The sequence below is a fragment of the Chinchilla lanigera genome, unplaced genomic scaffold, assembly GCF_000276665.1.
Source record: "Chinchilla lanigera isolate Chin_1 unplaced genomic scaffold, ChiLan1.0 scaffold00044, whole genome shotgun sequence".
NCBI classification, from domain to species: Eukaryota; Metazoa; Chordata; class Mammalia; order Rodentia; family Chinchillidae; genus Chinchilla; species Chinchilla lanigera.
The window spans coordinates 7,142,597-7,148,596 of record NW_004955445.1 but is presented as its reverse complement, the minus strand read 5'-3'; the positions used below and the strand labels follow the sequence as shown (position 1 = coordinate 7,148,596).

The 6,000-nt window shown below is 55.7% G+C and overlaps 1 protein-coding gene across 1 annotated transcript in view; it reads right to left on the bottom strand.

Moving 5' to 3' along the window:
- Window positions 1–6,000, bottom strand: part of Nfatc2 (nuclear factor of activated T-cells, cytoplasmic, calcineurin-dependent 2) — a gene marked incomplete at its 5' end in the record, with an annotated part of 117,324 nt that overhangs the window by 4,603 nt on the left and 106,721 nt on the right.

The window sequence follows — 6,000 nt, the reverse complement described above, 5'->3', positions numbered from 1 at the left end:
TTTTTTTTTTTTTTAATTTCAAATCTTTGTGGCAGACCTGGATTTGGGCCATGGGGCACGTTTTCAGTAACTCTCTCCCCCGCTGACTTTCTGTGAAAGACGAGGACCTCTGTCTACCACACCGCTCCCATGACCCCCACATGCAGAAGGCGCCTGGTACACAATCACATCTAATGAAAACATGGGGAGCCTTCATTATGAAGACCGCAGTGGAGAACTCCACAGTCAAAGCTCGCCAGCAATTTAAGCGTCATTTTTATTTCTTTCTGCACAACCATGGATTTTCTCTAGCTGGCGGAGGGTCTTGCTGTGAGTCTTCAGGACATGTCCACCGAGGGACGCTGGGGCATTTTCAGCCAGTACGTAGGTGGGGTTTTAGCGGGAATCACAGGTGCACCGCTGGCCCTGACATCAATGCAGGGGCTCTTTTCTCTGGCTGCTTCTCTGAGGTCCTGGTTACTGGGGTCAGGCAAGGAGGTCTGGTCTAGTGCATCCTCTCTCAAGGCTTCTTCAGCCTCCCTGGAACCAAGCTGCCCTCACAGCCGACGCAGAGGAGGCGGGGCCAAGTCACTGGCAGGAGAGGGAGAGGAGCGAGACCCCTATGGGGTCCCCTCAAAGGCTGGCCACTCTCCTTTCCGGGTTCTGACACTGGCTTCTTCCCACCTTAGACTCTCTCACCTGAGCATTTTCCTTGTAGAGGGATGGGAAACCGGCAGAAAGACCTGGGCTCTCTCAGGCCCAGGGAGCTGGCCCCCGGGGTCACCCTGCCTGGATGAGTCTGTGTTCCCAGTGATAACAGGGGCAGGGAAGACACACAGCTTTCAAGGGCTCAATAAGTGGGTTTGATTCTCAGCTCTCCCTATCTGGCTGTGTGACTTTACCTCTCTGTGCCTCAGTTTTTCCATTGGTGAAGTGGGAATCAGAACAGTGCATTCCTTCTAGGGCTACTATGAGGATACCAAGCAAGAAGGGCGCCACAGCGCCCAGCCATGTGCCAGGTATTCGGTGCTGTCAACGGTGACGTCCCAAGGTGAACTGGGTCCTTTGCACCACAAGGCTCCATTTTGTTCCAGAAGGCTGGGTGTGACTCCCCGTCCCTTGGGTACGTGCTGAAGGCCCGTGCAGGGTAAGAGTGAGAGCTTGGGTTCTTGTTCAGATGGCCAGGGTCAGAACTTCACCCTGGCTGTGTCCTTGCTTGGGAACCCTGCCTTTGTGATATAACTGTTTTGTGCCTCAATTTTCCCACCTGAAAACTGTGTGTAAAAGTATCAGCTACCTCCTGGAGCTGCTGGAGCTTGGAGAGATGGTGTGAGTAAAGACATGGTCACAGGGCCCCGTGAGGAGCAGGCTGGCGCCTGGGTGGGAGACAGGGACCCCTGTGCGCATGCAGAATACAAGCATCAGAGTGGCCAGCGCTCCCCAGGTGAGGAAGTGGATCCACTAACAGGACCAGAGCTGAGTCCACAGGCCCACAGCACTTCCCGGCCGTCTTCCGTGCACCTGGTCCAGGTGACACCCAGGGGCCCTGCCCAAGAACGTGAATGAAGAAGACTGGGCCTGCCAGTGCCCTGCCCATAAGCTGCTGACTGCTGACCCCTGCAGAGGCAGCGAAAGCCCGATGCCAGGGGCGGGGCTGGGCAGCTTCACGCAAAGCTTTCAAAGCCCGGATTCTGAAGGCCTTCCTGTTTTCTCACCCTCGGAAACCAGAGGAGTCGATCCTTAATGAAAACTTTCCACAGCTTCAGCTTTCTAAAAATAGCTGGTGGGCAGAGCTGCAGGACCTCGGCTCTGGAAATGGGGGTGTTTCCCTTCTCAGAGCCGGGCAGTGGGGCACTCGTCCCACCGTTCGGATGAGACCTGCTGCTGCTGCAAGCTACCTGCAGGTACAGTGAGCAGTCTCATCTGGAAAACCAAACCAATGCCTCACACTTAGACCTTTTTACTGTTGGGGGTGGTGGTGGCTCTGAGCTTTAGACCCCACCAAAACCTCCCTGGGTCGGAACCTTTTCATTGTGAAACCCCAGTTTGCTCCCCTGCCTGCAGAAGGGAAAGTTCTAGAACCGAAATGCCAGCTGGGGGTGGTGACTGTGGGGCACCGCGTCTGGCCGGAAACGTGGGGTCTCAGCCCTGAGAGGGGCTTCACCCCAACCACTTCATCCAGCCGACCTCCTGCCCACAGGAGCGCCTGCGGCAGGGCGCCAAGGTGGAGGGGGCACCTCACGGCCCTTTGAATCGGTTCATGGTGTCCACCATGACATTTCACCTTTAGGGGAAGGACGGTCCCCCGGCTCAGCCTTCACTCCTCCTCTCTGCATCTCCTGCCCTCTCTCTGCGGTTCCTCCACATGCTTACGCTGTTCTGAGTCCGGAAACTGCCCCCCAGAGGCAGCGCTGGGACCCTGGGATCTGCCCCTGTCCCCTCTGTGGCCGCACGTCCTGCCGCCCTCCACCTGCTCCGGCGTCCTTCTGCCTGACCTTCCATCCCTGAGCCGCTGCCCTCTGATCCCCCGGGCAGGATCGTACCTTCCCGCCTCTCTAGTGCTTCTCCCCACCACGGCCGTCAGGGCTCCGATCCGGGCTCCTGGCAGCCTGCGTCCGCGGCCCCTCTGCTGGGTTTCTATGCTGTGAGGGCTGGTGTGCCCTGACGCATCCTGGGCCTCGGCCACGGAGCTTAGAAAGGGCTGAAGACACTTCAGGGCCCACTGTCGGAGCTAAGCACCCTGACCCACTCCGCTCTCAGCATTTTATTCACTGTCTGGCGCCAGCTCCTGTTCCTCTCCTCCCGCCTCTTCCCACGCCTGGCCACACGCACGCGTCCATTCAGCCCTGCCCCTGCCCAAATGCAGCGTCCCCTCCTGTCCTCGTCCTAACACCGCCTCTCCCTGCTCTGCGGACGCGTGGCCTCTTCGCTATTCAGCTGTGCCGCTGTAACAGAAAAGCAGCTGGGCAACGCGGCACGGATAATGCTCCAATAAAACTTTACCGAACTAGCCGTGGGGCCGGATCTGGCCTAAGACTGCCGAGTAGCAGTGCCAAACCAAAGCACGGAGCTCTCTTTGCCCGTTCTTGGAAGGCAGCAATCTGGGAAGCCCTGGCCTCGATGAATACTGACAATCAGATGATTCTGGAAGGATTTAGTGGTAGATTTCTGCACACTAGGAGTCTGCCTGGGGGATTTCTGATCGGCTTGGCGGCCCAGACTGACTTGTTTCTCCCTTATCAGCCCCAAGTTCTCCAGTGCTGGCCCGCAGAAGAGCAGCTGCGCAGGGCTGCACCCCGAAAACCACACTGATCTACTTCACACGCAGGGCATGGACTCCCGCCCCCCAGGCCTCCTGCACGGTGGCTAGAGGCGGCCGGTCAGGAGAGTGCCCACTGCCAAGGTCACAGCAGGAAACGCTCCTCCGGCTGAGATGGGAATGGGAATCTGAGGGGCAGGAGGGGCTCAGGGCCAACCACCCATCTCTGCCTGAAGCCGCTTGGATTCCCTCCCACAAGCACCACACTGGAGTCAGAATGAAAGAATACTTGAAAGCTCCGAAGGCAGCCTCTAGCTCCTGCCTTTTGTTCCAGCTGTTCTCAGGGAATCTACTCTGAAGGCCAAGAGTGAGCCCCGGCTGCCCTGTGAGGAAAGCTGGCCTCACAACCTCCTGTGACTCCTCCTCACAAGTGAAAAGATATTAGCGGAGGACATAGCTCTCTTGGGTTCTGCTTCTGCTTGCTACAAGGCTTTCCGGCCTTTGATCTTTGCCCAGCCCTTGCTGTGGGCTCTGGGCCCTGGGGAACTCTGAAGAACTTTCCAGAAGAGCCCAGGCAGGCCTGAGTCTACAGGCTCACTGAAAAGAACAAAAGCCCCTTGATAGGCCTGTAGCCCAAAGCCTTGGGAGGCAAAGAGTCAGGGACAAGCTGCAGGCCTGTGCCAGCCTGCCCAGGCCCCAGGGGCTGCCCGCCCTCACAGCAACAACCCACTCACGTTCTTACCATCCCGATTTCCAGGCAAGAGGGCCCTCGGGAGGAGGTACAGCCCAAGGTGGGTGTTCAGCACCTATTCGCTCATCAGGCCCCTGCCTCTGCCAATCCCTGCAGAGAGTGCTGGAGCCCCTGCCCTGCCCCTCAGGGGTCGTTCCGGTGTTGGGGCATTCTGGGACACCTCAGTAAGCCCTGTTGTCTGGGAGACATGGCTCTCAGGGGTCAGCTCTTCTGTGTCAAGGGGGGCCATCAGTGTCTTTCTCTCCAGGATTTCTAGACCTGGCTGCTTACATAAAGAAGCCACGGCAAACATAAACCAACATTACTGACCCCGGCTGACCACGTGCCCACCGTGTCTCCAGCACTGTGAGTGAGGTTGAGTGGTTCTAGTTAGGGCACTGAGAGGACTAAATAACAGCCCTGGCATCTACGCAGCTGAGGCGCAGAAAGGTAAAGTCACTTCCTCGGTTCCCACACGGACTCCGTCCTCAAAGGGGTCCGTTTTAGTGACCCGACCCTGCACAGGCCCAGTGGCCCAAGCCCTTCCATGCGGCTCTAACTGGTCCCAGAAGCCAGGTGAGGCTCCGCTGAGCAGCTGGGAAAACCACAGCTCTGGTTTTTAGATTTCAAATCCAGAAATCGAGCAGCAGAGGAAGGCTGTCAAACGCACGTGACAAGAAGGCCCCCAGGAGAAGTTGAAACTGAGTAGAGGGAATGGAGACCGGGAATTCCCTAAGCAGGGGCACTTCCTGCAGAGCTCCCGAGCGCGCCCGTCACCCTGCTCCCTTGCTGCCATGCAGACCCCCACCCTTAAGGATGGCCTTATGGAGCGGGGACACGCTGTATGGGTCCTGCGGGCCTGTCCTGGGGAGGGGGCCCCTGGCAGCGCATGCAGATCCCCAGGGCCTCAGCCCCCAACCCCAGCCTCACAGACAGAACCTCGGGGCTGGCAAGGACCAGCCCACGCGAGCAGGAAATGGTGTTTGTGGGGACGGTTGGAGAACGAGGAGAGATGGCCTTTAAGTTATAAAGTTTTCTTTCTTAAAACAAAAAACCCTCAGGGAAACACACAGCTGGAAAACAAAAAGAGAAGCAGAAGATAACAATTACCTTTAACTTTGATTTCTTGGATCAAAGATCACAGTCATTCTGTTTCATAATATGTTTTGTATCCAGCTAAGGTGTGTGTCTATCAGCTCTGAAAAAGATTTGCAAAACCAGTTTTGAGAAGAAAATCACCTTTGATCCTCTATCATGCCTCCGCATCTACTTAATGGGTTTCTCCCACTTGGAACCCAGGAGAGAACATAACCCTTTGGCTGTCATTTAAGCCCAAACTTGGTATCACCTTAACATCTGTACCAGAATGAATGGAACAACCAGGGTAATAATCACGGAGCTAGGGGACTGTACAAAGAACTGAAGCTCGCCGAGACCAGGTGCATCGGCAAGATCACGGGCTCGTGAGTGTCTTTTTACCACCAAAGGCCTCTAACGGAGTTTCAGATAACGGCCAGTTAAAGAGAAAAAAAATTAAAACTAGCTTCTGCTAGAATCAAAAGAAAGAATTCCGCGAGGGACCTACTCAAACGCGTGTGCGCTTCCTGCAGGCTTCTATATATACCAATGCTAGCTCCACTTTCCTTCTTACTGGTAATAGCACCTCTGTGGTCACGTAAATCCCTGAGACTGCACATTCTCTTCCTGTTTTGCTGATGACCACACACACACACACAAGTTACTCTCTTTAGAGCTCTGCCCAGCCAGGGCCATGGGGGCAGCTGAAAAGAATGAGTCCTGAGCTGTTTTTTTTATAAGTGACAGTAAAGCACTCTCCTATATTTATATCGGGCTCTAACATTCAAAACACTTGTCTTCCCCTACCTCCTTTGAACGGCTACACAGCAGGCCAGAGTCCACCTGGAGTGCTCTGGGTTCAATTTCTTACAAGGAGTGAGAGAGAATTAGTAGCGAGGTCAGTAAACTAGAACACCCTTTCCAGGAGGAGGTAAGCACCCCAAAATCTCATCTC